This window comes from Hippopotamus amphibius, chromosome 5, assembly GCF_030028045.1.
Source record: "Hippopotamus amphibius kiboko isolate mHipAmp2 chromosome 5, mHipAmp2.hap2, whole genome shotgun sequence".
NCBI lineage: Eukaryota > Metazoa > Chordata > Mammalia > Artiodactyla > Hippopotamidae > Hippopotamus > Hippopotamus amphibius.
Window position 1 is genome coordinate 94537838 of NC_080190.1, and position 25943 is coordinate 94563780.

At 56.4% G+C, this 25943-nt stretch overlaps 1 protein-coding gene and 1 long non-coding RNA gene across 9 annotated transcripts in view; one reads left to right on the plus strand and one right to left on the minus strand.

Moving 5' to 3' along the window:
• Positions 1-262: 262 nt before the first annotated feature.
• The window catches only part of LOC130854432 (uncharacterized), a 49851-nt gene continuing 24170 nt past the window's right edge, over positions 263-25943 (plus strand). For 2 of the 8 annotated variants that reach the window (XR_009054009.1, XR_009054008.1), the window contains exon 1: positions 20521-20574. The gene's annotated coding sequence lies outside the window, so the exon portion shown is untranslated. Of the gene's footprint in view, positions 479-17378; positions 17484-20520; positions 20575-25943 lie in introns of those variants that run through there. The other 6 variants (XR_009054013.1, XR_009054011.1, XR_009054012.1 and 3 more) reach the window with 6 other exon arrangements.
• Positions 13609-19033, minus strand: LOC130854433 (uncharacterized). The gene is made up of 4 exons (XR_009054014.1): positions 17917-19033; positions 17384-17495; positions 14321-17174; positions 13609-14210 (listed from the first exon to the last, which is right to left on the minus strand). It is a non-coding gene; the product is annotated as an uncharacterized LOC130854433 (long non-coding RNA).

Consider the following 25943-nt stretch of genomic DNA (forward strand, 5'->3'; position numbering starts at 1 on the left):
AGGGGCCCGTGCCCCGCCCAGCAGCTCCAGAAACCTCGGGGCTGGTTCTCCCGGGAGCGGGTGCAGAAGCTTTGCTCTGGGGCGGCTGCAGTGGCAGAACTGTGCCCCCCACCCCATTCCCCCCCTCCCCCCACCCAACGCACCTGTTGAAGCCTTAACTCCCAGAGATGGCGTGTGTGTGTGACTGCTCCTGGAGACGGTCTCTGCAGAGGCACCCCACAGGGGTGGGGCTTCAGCGGCGGGCTTGGAGGAGGGGCACACGTCCAGTCCACAGCGATGCTGTCCTTGGGCTCTAAGCAGGCGGTGTTGTGAGGATCTGGGTTGGGTTTAGTAAGTCTTGCTCAACAAACATGTACGAACCTCTCCACGTGCCAGGCGAGGTACCGGGTACCGGCAGACGAGGAGGGAAGGCTGGCCCTCCCCGAGCTCGTCCGCTGCGGCAGCCCCATCAGACCACGGTCAGACTCATCTCAGGCAGGTTAGTGACACCCGGGCCCCCCACGGCCCGCCTCCCTCTGGAGCCTGGTCCTCCGTCCCTTCATCAAATATGCGTGGGTGGTTTGGGTCCACGGGGCGGGGGGTGTTTCAGGCTGTCGTAAGGTCAGGGTCAGGGTCAGCGTCCTTTGACGAGTCCTGTAGTTTTGACCACAAGCCTCGTGTGGGGTGAGGGTCGGGGTTAGGGCTCCTTGGTGCAGAGCCAGGGGCCCGGGGTCCGACTGCTTGTCAGCTGTGATTCGGGCACGGACGGAACCCGCCCCAACACTTTTCCTCACATGTTAGGTGGGGACAAAGCACCTATCAGGAGGGTCATCATAATAAAATAACACACGAAAGTGCTGACATGAGGATGCTGGTGTGTGCAGTCACCGTCCCCGCAACAACCTCGTGAGTCAAGTGGGGCCTGGGCACCGGCCTGGTGGAATCCGACCACAGGGGTGGTGTTTGTGGGAGGAAGCGGGTGCAGGAAGAAAACGTTTGTTCTTGCTTTACCTTCCTGCTCTCACGATACACTGTTCACAGCTGGGGCGCTGGGGGCAGGGAGAACTTGGTGATACTCAGCACAGTTTGGCCAACCGCTAGAGGCTCAACAGAAATTCTGTGAAATACTTTCTTTTTCTGATTTCACTTTTCTTATTCAATCTTTTCCTTTTTTTTAATTTTTAAAATTTATTTATTGGCTGCATTGGGTCTTCACTGCTGCACTCAGGCTTTCTCTAGTTGTGACGAGAGGGGGCTGCTCTTGGATGTGGTGCGCGGGCTTTTCAGTGTGGTGGCTTCTCTTGTTGTGGAGCAGGGGCTCTAGAGCGCAGGCTCAGTAGTTGTGGTGCACGGGCTTAGTTGCTCTGCGGCATGTGGGATCTTCCCGGCCCAGGGATCAAACCCGTGTACCCTGCATTGGCAGGTGGATTCTTAACCGCTGCACCACCACGTTTTCTATTAAATCTTATGTAACTGAGAACTCAAACCAAAGTATGGAAAAGCCAGATGGGCTGTTTGAAATCCTTGTAGCTCAGAAATGCCTTTGTCCTCAAACTGAGGATTTTTCTAGACCGTTGGTTAATGGACAGAGTACCTCTGAGTATTTTGAACAGTTTGAAGGAAATCAGCCCCATACATTTACTTTCCTCAACAAAACAGACTTGCTAACTCAGTTTTCCATGTAAACCTATTCCCACAGGAGTTAACACCTTCTGTTTCTCCTGAATGCAAGCAATTCCACTATCAAGAAAGTAAAAACGAGATTTTCGCACGGAGTCAGCAGCTTGTACACATGGGCAAAAGGAGTCTCTCGTCCAGGGGCTGTGGGCACAGCTCCCCGATCCGCACTCCCAGGGCCTCGGGGGCAGGAAGGGCAGGGCTGCTGGCATCTGGGGCAAGAGGGGCAGGTTTGTGCCCTCAAGGCACATTTGGACAGTTGTGAAATGTCCAAAACTTGCCCTTGGCGTGTGCAGGGGAGATGCCAGCCCTGAGCAGGCCTGCTTGGGGTTCTGAGAACAGTGGCGAGAACAGACAAGATGGGCACCCTCTGTCCAAGTGTCAGCTGCACCAATGAACAGACAGAAGCGTGCAGGGCCGTGCTCTGGGGCTGAGACCCCCTGGGAGCCCCTGGGTTGGATCAGGGACCCCAGCCTCTTGGTCCAGCTGGGCCACGGTCACCGTCTCCTCTGGCACGTCCAGACTAGCGCGGCACAGCTGGCACCTCCTCAGTTTCTGACCATGTGTCCCCACCGGTGGCCCTGGAGTTGGCTGGGGCTTGTAGGGAAGGCTCCCTGGCAGACACCGGGGTGGCCTTTCAGCTGCTGTTTTGGGAGAGCCGGTTGGCAGGTGCCCGGCCCCCCGTGAGGGAGCCCCCGAGGGCTCCAGGCCTCAGGGCCCCTGGGGGGCCTGCTGGTCCGCTTCAGGCTCCCTGGACCAGTTACCCAGCTGCAGAGGGGGCTGTGGTGGTCCTGGGACCTGGGACAGCTGTGTTTGGGGGCGTCTACACCTCTGGCCCATGACCCCCGAGTTTCCCAGCCAGGGTCAGGGGCCTGGGTTGGGGTCAGGGAGGGATACACAGGGGAACCCCATCCCCATGCTCATCCTCCACCCTCAGTTCACACTGGGCCCCCCGGGGCCCAAGCCCCCACCTGTCTGGGGATGCAAGAATGCGGGGACACTAACTGTGGGGGCGGGGGGAGGCGCCCGGGAGAAACTAGAGGGAGTCTTCAGTTTAATTAAGAATCTGGAGGAAAGTTGGGCGTTTTCACCTTAAAGAGGCTTCGCCGGTGACCCTGAGGCCATGTCTCTCTCTCTTTCTTTCTCTCTCTCTCCTTCTCTATCTTTAACACGACAGGCTGCGGGGTCCCGACAGTCACCACATCTGTGTCTCAGTGTCTGTGTCCTTAGAGACCTGGACCTTGTTCAGGGCACCTCCTGGGGCCCAACCTGAGGGCAGCACCACAGTCCCCAGAGCCCCCTCTTTCAGGTGGTGTCTAAGGCTGTGGGGGGAAGAGGGGTGGGGAGGGGAGGAGGCCCTGGGAGGTGGCCCCGTGCCCCCCCAACCCCCAACCTGGCAGAGGTCTTCAAAGACACTGCCCAGCGGTGTACCCTCCCTCACAGCCTTACATTTCAAGAACAGCTGTGTTTTAATGAAACTTTAAACACATGGACTGAAAGTGAGGGGATGAAGCAGTGGGGAGGGTTTGAGTCCGGCGGTGGCGGGGGGCGGGGAGTGAAGGCCACCAGGATGCTCCTTGGAACCCAGTCCCAGAGGCCCCGCAGAGCAAGAGTCCTGCCCTCCCATAAAACCCCCCTTCCCGCAGGTTTCCAGCAGGTGGCTGTGACCTCGGGGTTACCTTGGGCTGCACCTGCTCCGTGAGGTGCCACGGGGTCAGGGCCAGGCTGGGGGTGGCAGCTTTGCAGGGCCCCTGGGGTCTGGGTGCTGGGCTCGTCCCTGGAGGTTCCGGGAGGCAGCGTCCTGACCTTCAGAGCCAGTGCGGTCCTCCACGTGGTCGAACTATCACTGAGGCCAAACTCTGCTGAGACACAGGAGTTTTCCTATTTTCCCTTGAATACACTCTCCAAAGTTTCAGTTGATGAGGCTCTGAATTGCCTAATGTGACTTACCTGACACTATTTTTCTATCATGTGACAAAAATGAGAGAGAATGAAGAATTCCAATTTGCAAATACAAACACAAAACATTTACATAATATGTTTTATAGTATATTAGACGTTATAGAAAACATACAATATAGAAACTCTTGATAAGAAAAAATGTAATGACTTGTTTTACCTTAGGGATTAAAAATTAGGGTTCTTTCAATCTGCTGTGGTTTGTCTAAAAGGCCTCATACCCAAGAGCACAAAAGACCCCAGATCTGAAGCCAACCCCTTGTGAAACTGCTGGGTGAGCTGTGTGTCTAAATCAGACACACCCAGGAGCCCCCGAGGAGGAACCAAAGATGAGAATCCCCTCAAGCCCCTCTTCCTCCTCCTCCTTTGTATTATGTCTCTTGTGAAACCATCAGCAGCTTTTCTGGGCAGCCAGTCAGCAGGAAGCAGAAGGAGTCGTTTGGGAACCAGGGAAGGAAAGTGTCCCTGTGATTCCTCCTTCGTTCTCACCCAAGAAGCGAGTCTGTGACGTGTCACTGTGTCACCGAGCCCCTCCCCACAAGCAGCCCATGGTCCAGCTCCCCAGACCCCCAGGGCCTGACCTTTGCTGGGAGCACGGGGCGGGGTGGGGGGGCCGGAGGTGTGGCCACAGGCCCTCCCGGCGCTGTGGAGGGACAGGGCAGCGGAGTCCGGGCCTCAGGGGCTGTGAGCGGCGTGGACGTGTCTCAGGGAGCGGCTGTTTTCAGCAGGCGTCGGTGGCCCTGCCTTGATGCCAGGGACAGTGTGCCTTTGTGAAGGGAAACACTGCACCGTTATGCAGACCGAGGGCCCAGAGGCCTGAGGATTTAAGCAAGCGAAAGAAGCTGCAGCCCCGGACCGGTGGCAGGTGGGGGGCAGGGAACACCCTGCTCCTCGTGGCCGGGAGGCCTGCCTCCTGGGGGTTGGCCCTTCTGAGGACCTCATCTGACCCTCTGTGTTGGGATGAAGACACAGCAAGGGCCAGGGCCTCACTTGGAAAGGACAGGCTGGCTGTCCAGAAGCAGAGCAGGGGCGCAGAGCCTTTGGGGGTCTTGAAGGGTTGTGTTTGGGTTGCAGCCACCCCTGGAGTCCACCCTCTGGGCCTGCGTCTCCCTGGGCCTCAGCCGGGCTTGACACAAAGGAAGGCCACCGGGTGCAGGGGACCTGGGTGATGGCTCCACCAGAGCTGCTCTGGCAGGTTGCTGGGCGCGGAGTCCGAGGCCCGGGTGTGGACACCAGCACCAGCTGTGCCACCCAGGTCAGGCACCTACCCTCTCTGTGCTTAGTTTCTCACCTCTCACCTGGCGTGGTGAGAGCGACTGCCTTGCCTGTTGCCGTGAGGAGGATGGAATGAGGAAATGTCGTAGCACAGCTGGAGAAGCGGGGCTGGGAGGGAGCTGGGGGGGGAAGGGAACTCCAGGCACCCGGCGTGTGTTGGGGGCAGTGGGGCTCGCCACCCCCGCCCCCCTGAATAGGGGGACGATTCAGACACTGAGCTCATCAGAGGAACACGTCTGCCAGGGCTAGGGCGCGCGAGACCGCAGTGTCATGGTGACACACGCCCAGGTTCCTGGAGGTGGTCATGGCGGGAAAGTCACGGCCACCTCGTGGCCCAGCTCGGCGCATGGTGTGCTCGCGGATGGATGTGGGGATAAGCAAAGCTCAGGAAATGAAAGCACTTTAATGTGATTGGTGGCTTCGGTAAATTGTTTCAAAATCACAGTAAAAGATTGAACCAGCCAAGTTCCCTATTGCACTGCACTGTCAACACCCCTCGTTCCAGCCCCGCTGGAGGGAAGAACATTTGCTGGAAACTGAGTTTTCTCTAAAAGCAAGTTCTAATGAAAAATGTACACAGGACACAGAAACAGCATTTATTCGTTTCCACTCTAGTTTCTAAATCCTGGACGAATGTTTTTGCTTAACTCAAAGGAATGTATACTATCTTGGAAAAAAATGTAAATGATGTCACTTTGCAGAAGTTTTCAAAAGACTGAAATTGAATGTGTGGTGATTTTAAGAGTTAGATGAGAGCAAATTAACAATGAAAGAGTTTAGATATTTGATGTTTCTTCAGCTCCTTATTAAAAAGGTAGTGCGTTCTGGTCAGGGGTCACGGTCCAGAGGAGAGGAGGGTCTGTCTGTGTCTCGTGTACGGAGGCCACGCGGGTCATCAGGTGCCATCATCATGTTTCCATGGCAACATGCACTTTCTAATCTCCCTGTGGCCATTCAGGACGGTCTAGTGTCTGTTGTCCCCGTGCGGCCCACCGGGCGGGGCTGCAAATATTGTGATGGTGCATAGCCTCGGCCTCTCGGCCCGCGTGGCTTCATGGACGGTAGGCCTGGGGACAGGGAAGCTGATGCGCTTGCTTGCCCGGTCCTGCGCCCCGTGGTGGGTGGCATGGCTCTTGGCGGGGGCTTGCATCCCTGCACACGTCTCCCCTTTTGTAGTGCTGTCACCATTTCAAGGCCCTGATTTGAGGTTTTAGGATGAAAACCCCAATTAAGGTTTTAGGATGAAACGTGTTTGGCGCTGAAGCTCTAGGATAAAGTGCTGTGTGCAGAGTGAACGCAGGTCCTGGTTCAGACTTGGTTTCTCTGCTGCAGGCCCCCCTGCCCCCAGGATGCCTTTGAGTCCACTCACCGTTTCCATCCATGTCACAGCAGCCAAGTGAGGCAGTGGACGGAGCCTCCGGGGCACAGCTCACAGGCACCTGAACCTGCACACAGGGTGGGCGGAAGTCCTCCACGGGGTGGGGAGCGGACACATGCTGTGTCAAGGACCCAGGGGGCCCGTGCTCATGTGCCCACGGCGCCCACATCCACCCGCTTTCCCAGATGCTCCGCGGGATCAGTCTGTCTGAGAGTCTGGGTCTCCTGTTTTCCTGCCCCTTTCTCCTACAACTCTGAGCACCGTTGGGAGCTCAAGTGACACCCTCCTGCAGACGGCTTTGTTCCAACACTTTTCACTATTTTCTTTGCATTGTGACCGCAGGAAGTAGGCTCTGGGCCTCCGTGTGCCGATGCCAGAAGGAAAGTTTGCTGAGCTATGTTTATAGGTCGTGTAATGGCTCTAGACGGGGAAGGGGAAGTGGCAGGAAGGTGGCACCGTTATAGATGGTATCTTTGTGGACTAAACCTCCGGGGGAAACCACAACACTGACCGCATGGGTGGGCCCGCGGACCACAGACCAAGAATAGACAGGCGACCGCTTCCTGACACAGAGGTTTGCCTGCTGGGGCCGTGCAGGGGGCAGCTGTGCACAGAGGTGCAGGCTCCACCTGGGCTTCTGTCTGTGCAGGACACCTGCTGACACCTGGGTTTCAGATTTCTCACGGGCGCTGCCGTGCACACACAGCAGGAAAGAAGACTTGGGGGCCCATCTCAACCCAGTGAAGGAGGAGGCAGCCTGGCTGCATCTAAAGAGCCCTCCAGGGACTTTCCCTTTGTCAGGAAACCAGGCCTTTTCTCCGTTCAGCCCCCGCCGCCCGTCAGTGTGTAGGATGCGTGCGCTGCTCCCTGGCTGGTGCTGACCCGCGTCCTGCCCGCGTGGAGGAGACACAGAGCGTCCCTTCCCTACGACCCGCCCGAGCCCGGACTCAGGGTCTCTATGCAGCCACCTTCGGCTGGAGGCGGGGACTCACTTCCCAGTAGGCTCACTCTGTGGATGACTTCCTCGTCTCTGCTCCTGGGGAGGGGTCCCTTCCGAGAAGCAGGAGTGCTCCCCCCCGGCAGACCCCAGTCCCCAGAGGAGGAGGAGGAAGTGAAGGTGTCCCTGGGCCTGGCTGCCAGGTCCATCTCCTTTTCAACTGTCTGCAGCACAGAAGAGTTAGGAGTAAAAACCTGAAGCTGGTTGCTTTCCAATAAAGAGATCAAACCACGTCGGCCGTGGAAATCCACGCCCGCTGCTCACTCATGAGCACAGTCTTCCCCTGCATCAGGCTTTCAAGCCCCACAGGGTGTGTCCCCGTGCTAAGAGTCTGAGCACCAGGCATTCTTTGTGAGTGAGACAGGAGGCATCGTCAAGAACATAACTGGGCTTACAAACACCTGCTCTCCTCCCCACATCCTGCGTGCAGGTACAAGTGAAATTTTCAGCAAGCACAGGTCTATTTCCCAACAGCCGCAACAGGTAAAAACTGGCAGAATTTCCTGGCATAACTTGCCCCCTAATTGTCCTTCTAGCTGATACCTGTTCTGAGTCGCTCCAGGTGGATTTAGGATAAAGCCCTCCTATGATCCTGCAACGACGAGGCATTCCAGTGGGCTTGCCTTTAAGCTTGGTGGTTACACAGACCATACAGAGGGAATCAGAGAATCACAGGCCAAGTCAGAGGAGGCTTCCCAGCACCCTGGGCAGAACAGGTGTATGCAAAGGTGACTCTGGCTCCCTGGAGACAGCGCCCGGGACCTGCAGGTCACAGCACGCAGCGAGGTTTTCGAGAGTGAGGTGTAAAATTCCAGAGGTTTGGGTTCAGTTCAGATAAGCACCCACACGTTTGTATCTTCAGTTGAAACCTGCCTGAAACATCTCAAACAGCCTGTTAAGTTGGGCTGGAAACCTTGCGGGACCTCCACTTCTCCTGAGACTTTTGGTGTTTCCTGTAAGAGTCAGCCCAGAATAGCCTTGCCAAGTCGGAGCCAAAGATGGAAAAGTAACGAAGCGGCGTCTCACTTTCTACCATCTCACTTTCCTCTGTGTTCAGAGGCTGTGCTCATTGGAGGGCTGGGGTGCTTTGTGCAGAGAGGAAGTCATAGCTCAGCCTGTAGGCTCCTGCTGGGCTGGGACTGGGCCCGCGCTTCCCCTAGGCCGATCCCCAAGTGGTTATTTTCATTCTGAGAGAGGGAAAATGTGGCAGGGCTATGTAGAGACCCCGATAGGTGCTGGGGGCCCTGTCTCTGGAAGTCGAGGGAATGACGGAGCCTGTTGGGAACTGGGTCAGTTTCCTGGAGACCCGGCACCTCCAGGCAGCTAGAAAGGACGGTGTCACCCATCAGGGCTGAGGACAGCAGGCCCTCGCCCAGCTCCTGGGTACTGTTAAAGGGAGGGAGAATTACAGCAGGGAAGCTGCTATCAGGTGCAAAGCTGGGTGATTGTCCTGGGAAGAGAGGCACCACGGTGCTTGGCCTGCGGCTCCTGAGACTGTCTCCGGGAGCAGAGATCCCGGGGGAAATGCCTGCCCGCACTCTCCTGCTTTCTCTGCGGAGAGTGTGGCCCTCCGTGCCTTGGTGGTGCATCTTGTCCATTCCTGGTCCCGACCCTCCCCTGGCCAGCAAGTCCTCCAGCCGTCGCGCCTTCTGTTACTCATTTTAATGCAGCATCCAAGTAATTTGGATAGACTTTCCTTGGAGGCCGTGTTGGACCACCACCCTGCCCCCTGGGCTTTCCCATCTGGTCTGGTCCTTCTGAGGCGCCCCTGGAGGGGCCCTGGTGGCCCCGTAGGGAGGCACGGTACTGCCGCGGAGGGCAGGCGGCACGTCCCTCCTGCGTGTGGGGAAACCTGCGGTCTGGGGAGACCTGGGTGGAGCCCAGGGTTGCAGGAGGAGCAGGTAGGGCTGCTGCTCTGCTTCAGAGACAGGGGTCTTCATCGCCTCCTGGGGGAATGCTGGCTTCCCTGTGGTCCTTAGCCCCTGGCTGTGGACAGATGGTGGACCTGAGAGGATGCCCTACCTGAGGACAGGGTTACAATGTCTGAAGTCAGGGATGTGGCACATTGAAAGTATCTGAAGAGAAGACACAGCCTGTGAGTTTAATTTCTGGCCCCCCACCCCGGGCTGCTGCCCAGCCACAGTCTCCCATGGGGACCCTGTGATGGGCTGGTGCCCCGTGGCCCCCCCACTCCAGGCAGCAGGATGTCAGAACTGTGCGTGTGAGAATCAACAGCAGTTTGCAGAGTGGAGGGTGGTTGGGGGCAGGGTGGCCGAGGAGGACAGGAGGGGCCGGGGGTGCAGGGACAGAGGCTCTCTCCAACGTGATGGGCTGGGGTGCACTTGTGAATGAAAGTCGTGATTTTTCAGATTTCAGAGACACCTGGTGGACCCACCGAGTCCTTCTGATGTACAAACCCCAGAGTTACAGACAGTGAAATCTCTCTTGTAAAGAGCGCTCCTCCTCTCGAGTTTCTCTGGGGCTGGACAGGGTGGGAGGGAGTCAGAGCCTCCCGGGGTCAGGGTCTGGGCAGCAGCGACCAGAGTTGGCTGGCATCCAGGCTCGGCTGTCGGGGATGCCCTGTGGCTGGACTCGGGGTCGTTCTTATCGATCACCTGGACTTGCCTTTCCCGTGGTGACGTTGACCCACCATGGGGCAGACATGAGTGTCCTGGGGTTGCCACGGGCACACCGAGTGCTTTACTGACAGTGGGAACACAGCCTCCGCCAGGAGGCCATGCGGGCCCTGAGGCCGGACTCCGGGAGGCGGAGAACGGGGACAAGTAAACAGACCCACAGAACGGCTCCTCTCTTGGTTTTGGTCCACGACCATCAGCGAGAGTAAGAGCCTTTCTGGTTTTTGTTGGTGTGGACCAGCTGTTCCAGAGATGCTAAGCCTGTGTCGTTTTGAGTCTCTGAACAAGATGGGTGAGCCAGGGCCTGCCTGTGATTCCCGTGTTGCTCTGGGTCCACAGGGCGGTGGCGGCCGGCTTGGCAAGGTAGTGCCCGACCCCCTAGCTTTCTAAAGCCCTATTTGTTTACCCTCCGTACATGGGTCTGTGCCCAGGCGGCTGGAGTGTGGTCTTGCCTCTTTTTGCTGGAGAGTAAAAAGGCTGATGTCGCGTGTTTATTATTGTGGAATTTTTCTCAGCGAAGCGGGAGAAATTCATCAAGATAGTTTGCTCTCAGGGGACAGAGTTCAGACGTTTCACAACATATAAATAATGGTCCTTCACGTGAGCCACTTATTCCATGTCTTCTTTGTTTATGGAGAATTTTCCTTATTGAATGATAAAATGACTAACGCTCAGTCTGTGGGCTCGATGTCCAACCCTAGATTCTTGACCTAACCTCCTGCGTCTTGGGGCTGAGAAAATTCCTTGGACGTGGTGACAAGATCTTTGCTGAGCCTCTGGTGCGCCCGCCCCACACCATGGGGCTCTGGTCAGGGCAGGCCAGGGATGCCCACCTTGGCCCGCCCTCAGCACGTCTGGCCCCTCATCTCAGGTAACAGCTATTCCACTGTGCACCTTGAATTTGAAACCTGAAGGGCCCCTGAGGAACACAATGCCATGAACTACTTTCTCCCGGAGAACCTTAATCCCAGGTCTTTTAAAACATACTGGCCGTTCAGTCCCTGACTTGGAGCTTCTGTTAGTTTTTCAAACATAACACCTCATACTTTCTGGAAAAGGGCTGTGCCGTGGCCACCCTCACCTCCCAGATTCCAGAGCCTGAAAAATCCCAGAGGTGCATCTGAACCAGCAGGGTCTCTCCCTGTCAGAGGCAGGCTGGTTCCCCCAGAATTTACATGTTCTCTCCAAAAATGTGTGGTATCTCTGTGAGTCAGCAGTTTTGCAAAAGTCATGATTTAATTTAACAATGTTGATTTTGTTTGCTCTGCCCACACAAGATGAACATTTTCTGAGCCCTAAAACAAAATTGGAGGCAATTTCCTCTTTGTCTTATTTCATTAACATTTCGGACTCAGATTTGGCATCAAGGAGGATGCCCCAAAAAGGCAGCGCTTTGGGCACAAGGAAACCCAGGAGGCATCACTAAGCATTTACATCTAAAGGCTCCGGATGTTAATTGACCTGTTATTTAAAAATGTTTTGGAGCCAATCAGATTTGGTCCCACTATTGCCAACTCCCAGTAGTGTCACTGGGCACCATCTTATCCTGGTGCCCTTACCCTGAAACACACAGCAAATCAGTCCACTCCCAGGGCTGGTCTGTAGCACCTTGGGGCACACAGTAGGCTCTCAGGGGGGGCACACAGTAGGCACCCAGCATTGGTGCACAGTAGGCACTCAGCGTGGGTGCACAGTAGGCTCTCAGCGTGGGTGCACAGTAGGTGCCCAGCGTGGGCAACCTGACCAGCTGTGGTGCCTGTTCCGCCCTCCCTGAGGTCACCAGATCTAGGAAATCATCCTCCAACATCAGCCCCAATGTGCTCACCATCAGTGGACTTTTCCTCAAGAAGGAAGGGAGGACGGGACAGCTGGATACTGAGCTTTGGGACGACACTCAGGGACCGGAGCTGGGCTGGGCTGGACTTGCTGACGGGCCATGGAGCAGAGGTCCCGCCCTAATCCACAGCCCGGGCGTTGGGGTGGGGGGCTCTGAGATCTGTCTACCTGGCTGGCTGACCTGGCACAGAAGCCGGCCGCGGAGACAGAATGGAAGGGCCCCTCCCCTCGTTTACCAGGAGGGAGGGGCTCAGAGGCTCAGGGCTGGAGGGTTGGGGGGATTTGTCCTGAGAGGCTCTGGGAGGGTCCAGAGACCTGCTTTCCCCACGATGGTGAGGAGGGGCCTGTGAGGAGAGTCCAGCGTCCTTGAAGGGCTCCCCCACCACAGCTCTGCTCTAAGGCCAGACCTCGCAGGGGGCACTGCAGCCTCTCAGCTGGGAAACCTAAAGGTGCAGGAGGTACGGGGCGCGTGGGGCGCGTGTGGATGCATTAGCCCGAACAGCGCTAACCCAGGCAGCAGAGCCCAGGAGGCGGAGGCAGAGGTGCCTGCGGTGCAGCAACGTGAACACATCAGTACTTAACGCGCTCTTGACAACTGTGAGTTTTGTGTGATGCGTGTTTCACCACCATTAGGAAGAAGTCATCTCGTGCCTGCATGGGAACCACAGGACTCGAGTGTAAGGAGTTCTGGCCACGGCCGCTGGGAAGCGGGTCCACACGGAGCCCCCACTCACGTGCCGCAGGGGGGCCGGGGCTGCTGGGCCTCAGCCGGTCTAAATAGAGCAGATTCACTCAAGGGAAAAAAATGAGCTGCAATTGCAGAAATTTTTCCTGAACACATGATTATTGTATTAAGTTCCCCCGAACCATGAGCTCTTATTACCGGAGTCCTTTGCCCATGTCTGGAACTCTATCTTGTGGTCAAAAGGGGAAAATTTTGTTAAAACGTTGAGGATATAGATTGCATACAGGGAAAAAGAGGCCAACTTTTAAGAAGTGTCTCAAGGCTCTGAAAAAGTCGCTACTCCTGACCCTCAGAGAGACCAGGCAGAAATCACCCTGTGGCCCTAGGCCCCCTCTTTCCCGGGGCCCCATTTTAAACTGCATGGCTTCAGGGCTGCAGAGGGGGCGGGGATTATAGCAGCATCCCGGGAATGCCTTTTCCCCTCTGCGATGATAACGCCAGGCCTGTTATTACGCTGGGCTCCGCCGGGGACTGGAAGGGCTGCTCAGAAGGGATGTGCCTCCAGCCAGGGGCCTTCGGAGCGCCATTCCCATGGACTTGCTGGAAACCTTCCGGAAACCGCATTCCTCTTCGGTTGGGCGGGTTGAGCAATGGGATCTCTCCCAGCCAGAGCGCTTCCCAGACCACCTCATCACAGCCTGGGAACGGAATGTGACCAGGACGGGTTAACTCTCTGGGCTCAGGGCTCTTTTCCAGGCTGGGTTTGCAAGAGAGGAAAGGAAGGATTTTTCTCCTGAGAATAGTGTGTCAGCCCCCGCGTAGTTCAAAAGATTCAGACTGTCTGATCTGGGGACGAGGGGCTGGACGTAGGCAGACAGTGACAGCAGCGCGCCCTCAAAGCAGCTGGAGCTGGCCTGGGTTTTAGGTAGGGCGGCGTTTGACAAGCGTCAGAAAAATCCACAGGACTCTGACCACCGCTTCCGGACACCGTCAGACCCCAGGAGAGTAACTGTGAGAAGAGTGAGGTGGTGACCCCTTGTTTTAAAATGCAACGGGAGAAAAAGGGATGGGGGAGAAAAAGAACAATTTTTGAAAAACAATGCAGGGATTTTGAATATTACATGATTTTGGATAAATGACTTTATTTTCAACAATGCAGTAAAGGGAGTCTCCACCCCACCCCATCCCACGCTGCTGCAGACGATGCCGGGAGGCCTGGGCACCGGGGGCGGGGGCTTGGTGGGCAGGCCTCCGATTCTATGTCGTTCTCATGCAATTGGGTGAGTGTCCCTGGGGGAGTTTGATAAGATGGAGGAGGAGCAGTTCGAAGCGGGGAGTCCCCAAAGGTCAGAGATGCCACAGGCTTTATTGCTTCAGGTGTGTATTGATCCAACTTCTATACAGTGTCAGTTACCGCTATTTCTCCCTGGAATGAAACTGTAAACTGAAATCATGTTAGGTGTCAAAGATTTCTGGCCCAGAAGTCACGGAGAAAGCCTCGTTAGGGCCTGACGTCCCCGCTGCTGTGGGCTTTTTGACTTTACCATCCGCTTCTTAGAGAAATAACCGGAGGTGGACCTTGTGTGGAGTGACCGAGTCCAGCACAAACTGGAAGGAAGGCGCAGAGGGTGGCTGCCTGTGTGTCCCCTGTCAGCTTCAGCCTCCAGCTTTGTCAGGTTCCGCAGGTCCTCCTCCATGTTCTGGAGTGAACGAGTACTTAGATTTACTCACATCTATCGATGTCTCGGTCAAGGATGCTTCCTGAATTTCTCTGGCTTCATTTCTCACCTTTTTTTTTTTTTTTTTTTTTTTTTTATTATTTTATTTTATTTTTTTTTTTGGGGGTACACCAGGTTCAATCAATTGTTTTTTTTACACATATCCCCATCATTTCTCACCTTTTTAACATGAGTCCTTTGGCGGTTATTTCAGCCGGGGCCTGTGACTTCACCTGAAAAAGCCTCTATTTGGCTCTCGCTCTCGAATAATAGTTTAGCTACTTATAGAACTCAGGCCAGTCATTTCCTCGCAATACCTTGAAGATGTGACTCTACTGACCATGGCGTCTTTCTTTTAAGGAATGTGCTCCCCATCGCAGCGACTCGGCTCTGTGGCGACTTTGGACAGTTTCTTCCTCTCCTTTGTCTTTTGAACATGGCTAAGCATGGTTCTTGTTAACCTTTCCAGATGGAAGTGGTGATATTCTTTTTTTTTTTTTTTTTGCTGTGTTGGGTCTTTGTTGTTGCACACGGCGCTTTCTCTAGTTGCAGTGAGCGGGGGCCACTCTTTTTTGCGGTGCGTGGGCTTCTCATTGCAGTGGCTTCTCTTGTTGCAGAGCACAGGCTCTAGGTGCATCAGCTTCAGTAGTTGTGGCACATGGGCTCAGTAGTTGTGGCTCTCAGGCTTAGTTGCTCTGCAGCATGTGGGATCTTCCCGGCCCAGGGCTTGAACCCGTGTCCCCTGCATTGGCAGGCGGATTCTGAGCCACTGCACCACCAGGGAAGTCCTGTGGTGAGATTCTTCCTCCTGAGTGTTTTCCTTTGGAGTTGAGAGCTCTCAGGGACTTTCTCTGTAAAATACTGTATTGCCTCCACTCTGCATGCCTTCCCTCCAGCTGCCTCTGATCTTGTTTTATCAGTGGAGAGATGACATCCGAATGCCTGAGATGAAACACAAACCGCCAGCGGCCCGGATGAATGAGAGGGAGATGTTCCTTCTCGCGTGACTGGGTATCTGGAGGAGGGCAGGACTGACCTGTTGGCTTTCTGCTTCATCCTCTGTGTGTTTGGAGATGCCAGCTCCGGCTGTGCCCGTGGCCACACGGGAGGAGCTGGGAGGAGCATCCTGGGAACTTCGGCTGGAAGTCCTGCTTCTGCCTTGTCAGAGAGATCTTGCCCCTTGGTCACACCTTCACTGAGGGGGGTTGGAGGGCATTTTCAGCCGGGCACATCGCAACCCCAACTAATGAGGACTCCGTGAGTGAGGACGGCAGAACAGGAACTGTGTCCTCGACAAGCACACCTATCCAGGCACGTTGGGGCCTGGGCTCCCGCTCATGGCAGACAGCACTGCTTTATGTGCCTCTCTCTACCTTGTTGTGTCTTCCTGTCCTGGGGGGCATCCTCAGACACACACGCATACTAGATCACTGATTCTTTCTTCACCTACATCTAGCATGGCTTAACCGTGAATTTTACATTTTAATAACTGCTTTCTTTTCCCTAAGAGTTCTGTTCTTTCAAGCTACCTATTCTTTTAAAGGATCTTGTTACCTCCCTGTGGATTCTAGTCTTTCTTTGAAATTTTTAAAATATTTTTAAAATTTTAAAATATTTATTCTATAGCTTACGTGAGAACATTGTTCTATTGCTTCAAGTCTGATGACTTGCTGTGGTAAATACTTTCTTGTGTGTTTTGAGCCCCTCTCACACTGAGGCGCTTCTGTCTCCTGCCACCCGTGTGGTCTCCACGGAAGGCATGTCCCTCCCAGCAGCCGTGTGCTCCTCAAGCCCTCGGGCTCCTGGACGTGAGGACGCCCGAGCACAAAGGCCCTGTCGTGCAGAGTCCAGGCCGTGCTGTGGGGCCGGGCGGGCTTGCAGCTCGTTTTGGCCCCTGTTTTGGGGCCCCCTTTCCCCCCACATCGCCCCCGGCCTGTGAGGATCTGAGCTGACTGGGGCACAGAGGCTGGGAGGCTCTCGGGGAGAAGAAGTGTCACAGAACATGGGTCCAGTGGGGTAATCTGGGGAACGAAGTAAGGATGAGGGACAGGAAGCTGTGAACCTAAGGGGTTCAGGACACCCTCTTGTTTAGGTCCTAAGTGCGGGGAAGCACGGGGAAGGATTAATGCCTGGAATTAAAAAGGAGCCACATTTCATCACTGTGACTCCCCGAGTCCCTCCGGGCCTGTGACGGTTCCCCATGCCCACCTCTGCTGTCCGACCGCCCCTGCGTCCGAGGAACCTGCTGGTGTGCAGACACGCAAGTCCGCAGGGCACGACCCCCTGCAGCAAGAGGCTTGGGGGCCTGGGAGGGGCCACAGCTTTCAGAAACCCCTTCACAGGGACGGTGCCCAGGCCAGGTCTGCAAAGACAAGCCCTGCCCCCACTGTGCTTCCTTGGTCCCTGCCCGGCCTTCAGCCTGGACATCTGCTGACTTCCTCTCCTTACAGAAATGAGATACACAATCTTTTTCTCTTAATGTTTACACGTACTATCTACAGAATTTATCCTATCTGTCTCGAGTGACTTAAAAAGCAAAGCAGCTGTTCCCTGGTGCCCTCTTGCGCTGCGTTACTCACTCTGGTTTTCTTCACCGTAAGAATCTCTAAGTCACTCAGCCTGTGTCCTTTTTGCCTCGTATTATGCAGATGTGGAATCATCTTAAAGTGAGAGAGAGGGAGAGAAAGGAAGAAAGAAAGGAAGGAAGAAAGAGAGAGAGGAAGAAAATAAGGAAGGAAAAAGAGAGGGAGGGAGGGAGAAAGTTTCCATATTCAAAACAGAATCCTTCCTGCTCCCCCGTCCCTGTGGGTCCATCACGTAACTAAGAAATGGGGTGACGCCTAGCTCTCTCTTCCTAGAAAACAAAGTGGGCGTCTGTGTTAAGGTTCCCCGCCCCCCGCTGCCAGGGTGGGGAGGGCGGGGGGGTGGCGGGGGAACAGCAGCCCTGAGGGCCTTGCTGGCAGTGAGTACTGACTTGCATGTGAGCAGGGTCTCACTCTGACGTCCGCACACGTGTCCTCAGGAGCTGCTGGGCCTGCGGGAGAGACGAGGGGGCTGAGCCTCGTATGGGTGACGCTCAGGAGGCCTGCGGCCGTTCAGAGGGGTGTGGCTCCAGCCATCTGTCCCCGAGAGCATCCTGGTTCCCCTTCATCTCCTCCCCACCTGTTCCACAACCCAACTAATTTCTTAAAAGAAAATTTGGGATTTCACGAAGGAAAACGTTTTACTTTGTATCCAGCTTACAATGTGCCTGCCACCTGCACCGGGAACATAACTTCAGAGCCATCTTTGTCTGACGTGCACGAGGTCGCGATGGGTCTTCTGAAGGACAGGAGGACGAGGGCTGTGTCGGCTGCTGGGAGAGGAAACAGCTCAGGCTCCTGCAGCGTCCTGGATGGACCTGGAGGCCATTGTGCTCAGAGAAGAAAGTCAGGCAGAAAGACAAGCACCTCACGTATACGTATACGTGGAAACCAAAACATACAGCAAACTAGTGACCATGAAACAGAAGCAGGCGCCTAGATACAGAGAACAGACCAGTGGTTCCCAGCAGGGAGGCGGGGCGGGCAGTAAGGGGTGGGGGAGTAAGAGGTACGAACTACTATGAGTAAAATAAACAAGCTATAAGGACGTATTGTACAACATGGGGAATACAGCCAGCATCTTATAACAACTATAAATGGAGTAAAATCTTTAAGAGTTGTGAATCACTATCTTGTACACCTGTAACCTATGTAACATTGTACATCAACCACACGTCAATAAAAACAACTCACACCCTCCAGCTCCTCGGCCTCGGGAGGGTGCAGAGCCCAGGCTTTGCGGGAGGAACATCTTGATATAAATGGAAGACTTCGGGCTGAGGAGACGCCGAGATGAAAGGAAAGTGAAACAGGAAATTCTAGCGCAAAGCTCTGTTCTCAAGTCCCATTGAAGGAAAACAGCTCAGTTAATGAGAGAGCTGAGCCCACTCCATCCAGTATTTATCTTGGCCGGACACCAGTCCTCCTCTCTGCAGAGATCGGAGGAATCTGGGGAACTCCAGTTACAGGCTGAGGCCCTACCTGATGGCTGCGACCACGCTGGGCACAGCCTCCGTTCACAGCTCATGAAGCAATTTCTTCCACATTCAATATTTTCATTTCGTGGTCCTTGAAAATGAAGCATGTTTTAATATCATTCTAGGCCTCACATCCAGCAGCTATGATCTCAGTCTACAATGAAGGGACTGGATTCTCTGTCGAGCTGATTGTAAACAAGAATGTCCTTCATTGCACTTTAAAAAAACATGACTTCTTTCTCCCCACGGGTAGGGACTAAGGCATCACTCCTAGGGATTCACTGAGCTGTCTTCTTTACCATGATTTTAAAGTGCTCAGAAGTACCGTATTGAACCAAAGGGAAAAATAATATTGTATCTTTGAAAAGTTTTTATACGCAATGAACCTCATTCCAACTGACCATCTGTAGCCTCCTGAAGTGCAGGTAGCAAACCGCAATCCTACGGTCCTGTGACATCCGGGGCTGTGAGTTAGAGTGACCGAAAGATTTTTCCCAAAGCTGCATAATGGGAGCTCTGCCACTAGAACCTCCTGTCTCATTTCACAGACCTCACGCCCAAGGGGAGCCCCAGCCCCCAGCACACAGCTGACATGAGTGGAGGAAGTTTCTCTATAAACACGATCCTTTAGAATTCTCCCCTCAGTTCTTGGTTTCTGTGTTTTTGTTACCAAACAATACAGAGATCAGTGGACAGAAAGTGTTGGTGACAAGAAGGCTGATTTTGACCGTGTGACGCGGCCCTACAAGTACCGGGACGTGGCCCAGGGCCAGTCCCCCTGTGCGGGCCCAAGTGGCCCGAGGATGAAGGCCAGCTCTTAGCAACGCAGGGATGTCCACACCTCCACCCTGGGGGTTGGGCTGGGGGGCTGCCCTCTGGCACCGCTGACAGCAGCTTGTCACCTGGAGGCCCCGGGGGGGCTGGTGTCAGAGACGCAGTGGGGGAGGAACTGAACAGGGTGCCCCTGCGCTTCCGGGGCCCTTCGTGTTGGGGGTGCTGGGCCCGTGCTGCTCCCGTCCCAGACGTCATCCCCTCGCGCGCGCAGAGGAGGGGCCGGCGACACTCAGGTGGAGCACCCGCCCCGGCCGCAGGGAGGCCCCTGCAGGACAGGAGGGCGGGGCAGGCTGGGCGGTGTCCTGGGAGGTGCCGGACGGTGGGGCCTGTGGGGAAGCCGGGTCCCCCAGCACTGTGGGTATTGCCCAAACCCCCCACCTCGGGGCAGGCCCTGGCTGCGGGGGGCGGGGGCGGCTGGCAGGAAATGGTGCAGCATTTTGGGGAGCGTGTGGGTGTGGACTTTGGCTGTTCTCAGTCCGGTCTCTGCTGCTGTGGACTGGCCTCTCTGGGTCTCATCTGTAGACGGGTGCGGCCCTCTTACACGTCACGCGCCATTCGTCCAGAGACGGCTGAGCCGCGCTCTTTCCGACTAATACGGAGGCTGAAGGTGCTGTGGCACCGCTCGAGCGCCGCACCTGCTCTGCTTACAGGGCCGGGGCCTCGGCTGCAGCCCCCGGGGAGGAGCGGGTGGGGGCCGGCCACCACGCCCACCTGTCATACGCCCCTGCAGCTCTCCTCCTCCCCGCGCAGTCTGCCGCATGTGGGTTTACTTACTTGCTGTCCCCTGACCCTGCTGGGCTGCGAGCTCTGCCCCACAACATAAGAGGTGTTTTGTCGGGATGCTCTGACGGGACCTTGTCCCAAGTAGGAGCTCGACAAGTACTTGCCGAATTTAAGTGGTTTGTGATGATCACTATACATGCAGAGGTGACGTGCAGCAAGGCATTGATTACCCAGACGTCTACGTTCAGGAACGAGTCCTCCGGAGAGGCCTCAGCACCTAGAAGTGAAAAGCGCTCAGGGTCTGAGGTTCAGGAAGAAGCTCCATGCATATAAAACTACTGCTTCTCCACCCAGCTTGATCGCAGGAGGCTGCTTCCAGGGGCAGGAACGTCCTGAAGCAGGTGTTGGGTCTGCTCCAGATGGGGGCACGTTGGCAGAGGGGTCTCCAATCACAGAGGACGTGGAGCGTTTCTGCTTGTGTCCTGGGCTCCTGGGTGGCATCTCGGCTGTGAGGGTCGGCTTGTCCCCCCCAGGTGCCACTCATCTGTTTCATTTTGTCCTGAAGAGGAAGAGTGTTGCCTTCAAAGTCCCACAGGAATATATTTCTTTTTAAATATTTTGATGTTACACTTTCACTAAATTCCTTAGATCACCTGTGTGGATTCTTTCCTGTTCATAGGTGGTTGCATTAGGAATACGGCTGTCTTTCCAAAGGAGACAAACACGTATTCATCCTGTAACAAGGCTCTGAGCCTCCGCCGTGCACGCAGCTGCTTTTGTGTGAGAAGACGAAGATACAGTGTTACCAGAGAACACGGTATTTTGGGGTCCGCTTCTCCTGTTACCTAGCACTGCACTCGCAGATCTCGTAAGTCAGCAGAAGGTGTCAGGGGCATCAGAAACGTACGTGATTCTGCTTTGTTTCTGGTGACCGAGAGCAAAGTTGGAAACACAGGTGACATTGGAGGAGACACCCGAGGTATGGCGGGAGCCGTCGTGGGCCGGGTGACAGCCCTGACCTGGTGCAGACGGGTTGGTTCGTTCTGCGCTGTCTCCTAATCGTCCCGTCCTGGTTTCCCCATTCCCCGCCCCGGGGAAACCGAGCGTCTGACTGTGACTCGGGGCGGCTGCTGTCAACCAGGACTGGACGGAGAGACCCGGGACCGGCCCGTCTGGGTTACGCATGTTTGTCTCATAGATTTTGACCCAAAGCACGTCCTCACCCTTGATGCAATTGTGGCCGCAACCCCGAGGGGGCCGCATCTCACTTCCAAGGCCAACTTGGTGGGATAGGGATTTGGAATCCGCCCCTCAGAGCCCTGAATTCTTTATTCTCGAGACACAGGCTTAAGGCGTAAATTAAATGCAGTGTGAGCCCAGGCTGTCCCTTCAGAAGGACATAACCGGGCTCTGCATCCGAAGAAGGCAAAGCCTAGGCCTCCCCACACTCTGACGACAGCAGTGTTAGAACAGGCCTGCTCAAGGGGTGGGCTTCTCCTCGGGGTGGGGGTACGGGCTTTGCCGGCCTCTCGCCCACAGCCCTCGGGGTGCACTGGGCTCCCGTCCTGGTCAGTGGGCCTGCCGGCTGTTTCCTCGGCTGTGCAGTTGTGGCCTTCCACACTGGTCTCGCCCTGGAAGCTATGAGGTTGGGGAAGGTCCAGGCGGGGCTCGGCCCTGTGCTGGGAGCACCCTGGGCTCTGCCCGCTGGGTCCCTGCAGCACCCCCAGCCCTGGTGGGGACCAGACGTCTGCAGGCTCTGCTAACATCCCTGGGGCAAAGTCACCCATGGCGGAGAGCCCTGTGTTCAGAGTGGGGGGTCCTCGGCCTCTCCGGGGAGACTGGGGTTGGGGCCCAGCCTGGCGTGCAGGGGTGGGGCGGGCGCGGCGTGTCTGTAACACAACCAGAATCCACAGTTGTTCACACTGTCTGGGAAGCAGTCAATGCAGTGGGTTTGCAGTGACCTTGTGCACCCGCAGGCGTGTGGGACGCTGTTCCCGCTTCGTGTGTACATGTGTCTCGTCCTTACCTGCCTCCCCCCACCCCCCGAAAGAAACTCCACAGAAGAGGATGCCGGTGGGGTAGGCGTGGAGGCGGCCACGGTGGGGTTTCCCTGAAGCCCGGGCATGTCTGCAGGGCCAGGCCCACCTCCCTCCCCAGCGCCACCCCCCTTCCAGGACGACCAACAGGCACGAGGCGGGAAGAGGAGGAGGGCAGGGCCCCCTGGGCTCCCTGTGCCTCTGCCAGTGCCCAGGTCTCTGGCGTGTGTGCCACGTGTCTGTCCACGGGTGCCTGTGCCCGTGTATCCTACCGTGTGCCCGTGTGTGTACACGCCTGTGCGTGGTTTGGGCTTGGCTCTGTTGGTTCCAGGCGGGCCTTCCCCAGCCCTGCGGGATCTGGACAGGAAAGTGCACTTGGGAACCACATGTAACTGCCGCTGGGAGACAGGGCTGCTTTGCAGAGCTCCTTTCAAATGGGTTTTGTTTTGAATCTACAAGTTCATTCAAATCCAATCACAGCAAACTCATAGATTGTGACATCATGCGGATTGAAACCGAGAAAGGGCTGTAGGGGAGGCGTTCTGCCAGACGTGCTCTGGCTCCAGGAGACCCTCCCCCAGCCTGCTCGGCTCTGCTCTTGGGCCGGGCTCCAGGCTGCACTGAGAGCCTCACTTCCCGGGACGGGTTTTCTCTATTTAACGGCGCTCAAGCCCAAGGCAGCCCTTTGTGACTACCTGTCACACTGACAGCACCATTTTATCTTCACACTAAAAAAGGAATGGTATCCTTCCAATTGTGGAGACACCTAAATTGTCTGCAGCAGAGCCGTGGCGGGGCGGGGTGGGGGGGGGGGAGGTGCGGGTAGAGCAGGAACTCAGGGACCGGCGCGTTGCTTATGGTTTTAAGTCTTTCTCAGCAACCAGTGAAGGTCTCAGCCTGCAGGGGCAGCCCCCACGCGCCCCCTGCACACCCCCCCGCAGGCGCTGACGTCCCCTGGCCCTCAGCAGACTGCAGGCCTCTTCTCGTCACCATGGGTGGGGAGGCGGCGAAAGGAAGGATGTACTTGAAGCCTATTCAGGGCAGGGTGGGGGGCATTCTGAGCCTCAGGCCATTTTGCTACAGGGAGGGCATGTTGAGGACATGAGGGCGTGAGCCCTGCTCCCCGAGGCTGCAGCGCTGCCTGGCATCCGAAGTGCCCTCTGTGGACAGGACCCCCTCCTCGCGGGCCTGCCTTGGGACTGGGGTCACATCTGACTTCTGGTGCGGAGTATTTTATGGCCAGAGAAAACCAGAACCCGCCTCCCGAAGGACACCAACTGTGGGTGTGTGAGCTCAGACCACCCGACGTGGTAGAATCGTGTGATCCCGTTAAAGGGTCAACAGAGAAGTGGCTTAGGAGTGGGACCCACTTTGCTTGTGCCTCAGTGTAGACACCGGTGAGCTGAGTTCCCAGGAGGCCCAGCTGCGCCCACTCCCCACACCGGGCCTCGCTGCCAGACCCCCAGCCGGCTGACCCCTGGTTGCAGGACAGCGGACACTCCCTGTGCTCCTGCTCCCACGCTGACCATCTGTGCTAAAGGGCTTGTCCCGTCCACATCCTCCTGATGTCAGGTTTCGGAAACCGACCTTCTCCTGGAAGACAGGCCGTCTCGAGATCTGCCTTCACGCTCAGCTCTCAGGTTGATGCCGAACGCGAGGACGTGCCAGTGAAAACCTGTTGGGAAAGGAATGAAGAAACAGGCGAGGATGAGTCCCGCCAGGGAGACAGCGTCCTGGCCGCTCCTGCCAGCGTCTCCGTTTGAAGAGGCGTGTCAGGATGAACCCAAGACTGGCCAGAAACCTGGGCACAGTAGAGACAGGGGTGGCGGGGGGAACACTTCCAAACACAAGGCACCAAACATTGGCACCATGGTCCAATCAGAGCACGTCGTCCGCTGCCTCCTCTTTCTCCCTGCTCCTGGTTTCCAGCTGCTTCCTGCAGAAGAGAAGATGCTCAGCCTTTCGAGAACTCAGCTTTACTTCACAGACAGTCACGGGGCTCCAGCCCTGCAAGGCACACACAACACACTCCATGAGAGACCCCGGACACCGTACAATCTGTTACAAAATTACACGAAGACTTGCGCCACAAACTCTGCAACCAACCACGCGATCACTCACGCCTCCGACGCCAGTGTCAGCTGCCCGCTGGGCCAAGGGTTGTCGTAGGCTGTGAGGACACACAGCTCCATGACTCGGGGCTCCGGTACCAGCTGTCCACCTGTTTTCCGGGTAGAAAGCCCTCTCCGTCTGGGAGGCCGAGCAGAGTCCAGCCAGGGCCGTGTGCAGGGCCGGGCCCGCTGGGAGAGCAGCAAGGGATGGCGGGTGGCCAGGGGGTTGGGGGCTTGGGTGACAGGGAACCCTCACCTGCAACCCCCAGCCAGTGGGAGGACAGGAGCTCAGCTCTGGGAGTGGAGAGGAGAGCGGGTGGAGCATTCGGATGTCCACCCTGGTCAAGGCCGTGGGGTCACTGGCCTGGGATGCACACTTGCTGGTGCGGCCCTGCCCTGGTGACCCTGGAGGCAGAGGAGGTGGGACTGGGCTGAGAGGACGTCCAAGTGGAGGACGGAGAATAATCTGCAGGGGCACTCATGTGCCTCATCTGGCTGAGAAGAGACCAAAAATAATGGGGAGACAAAAGGATGGAGAGACTTTGAGGGCAATCTCTTGAGTCTGAAGTGCCCTGAGACATCCGGAGCCACAGCAGCAGGAATGGGGCCTTGAGTTCTGGGAACGGAGACAAGCTGGAGACCAGCAGCTCCTTGACAACTGGCCATGGACTGGAGGTCCCTGGAGAGGCCATGGGGTCCCTGAGGAGGCCATGGAGTCCCTGGGGATGGTGTTAGACTTGCTTTGATTTTAAGGTTTGCCTAGAATTTACCTACCAGAGATCAGGGAGGAGTTTAAGCCTCCATCTAGGAGTCAGGATCAACAGAAGGACCATTGTCCAGAATGAGATCTCAGAGAGCTGTCCCCCAGGACACAGAGATCCCCGCAGGGCACAGAGATCCCCCCACAGGACACAGAGATTCCCCCCAAGGCACAGAGATCCCCCCAGAACACAAAGATTCCCCCTCCCAGAACACAGAGATTTCCCCCCCGCCAAGGCACAGAGATTTCCCTCCCAGGACACAGATCCCACCCCCCAGAGCACAGAGATTCCCCCCCCCAGGACACAGAGATGCCTCCAGAGCACAGAGATCCCCCACAGGACATGGAGATCTCCCCCAGGGCACAGAGATCTCCACCCCCCGCCCCAGGACACAGAGTCCTCCCCTAGGACACAGAGTCCCTCTAGGGCACAGAGTCCCCCCAAGGACACAAAGCCACCCCACCCCACCCCCCGGGCTCACAGAGCCCCCCCCACCCCCCCAGAGTGGGACCAGGCTGCAGGTGAGGCTGTGATAGGCAGGCCACGGCTCTGAGGCTGCTGTGGCCCTGTGTGTCTCAAGCGTGGGCAGGGCTGCCGCCCAGAGGTCTGTGATGGAAATCAGAGCAGACCCCTGAGAAGAGGAGGGCGTTAACCAACTCTGAGCCCTGGGCCTGAGTCCCATCCGGGGAGAGTGGTGTCAGCAGCCCCTGGAGGGTCAGCAGGGCTGAATGAGCTGAGCTTGGGGAAGAGGAGAATGTGTTTTCTTGTCAAGGTCCTGCATGTGCAATGACGACGAGAACGTCCCTCTGCAGCTGGGGTAAAGCACCTGAGGCCTGAGGAAACGTCAGGACCACAGCCTTAAGTTTAGTCTTCAGTGTTAGCTGTGCCACAGGATAACGGTGGAGGGGACAGTGTGAGGGGGCAGAGGCCAAGATCTTGCCTCAGGGTCTGACTGCCATCAGGCAGGAGGGGAGCTCGAAGCTTCAAAGGAAGGGCTGGGTCCACGGGAAGGGGTGTCCTTGGGCAGAGACAGAGGTGGGGTGATGGTGAGCTCCACACACAGGCTTGCTGGCCAAAGTGTGTGTTACGTTTGAGTCCTGAGTTCAGAGGAGACACAGTCATCCCTTGGGAGCCCTGGGCTGTGGGCGAAGCCAGCCGAGCTGTCAGGGCAGGTAGACACCAGCTCACAGGATTCTCCCGTGAGGCTCTCGGGTAACCTTTCCACTGATGGACGTCAAAGCTCTGTGTTAGGAAGGGAAAGTCCTGCTGCATAAAGAA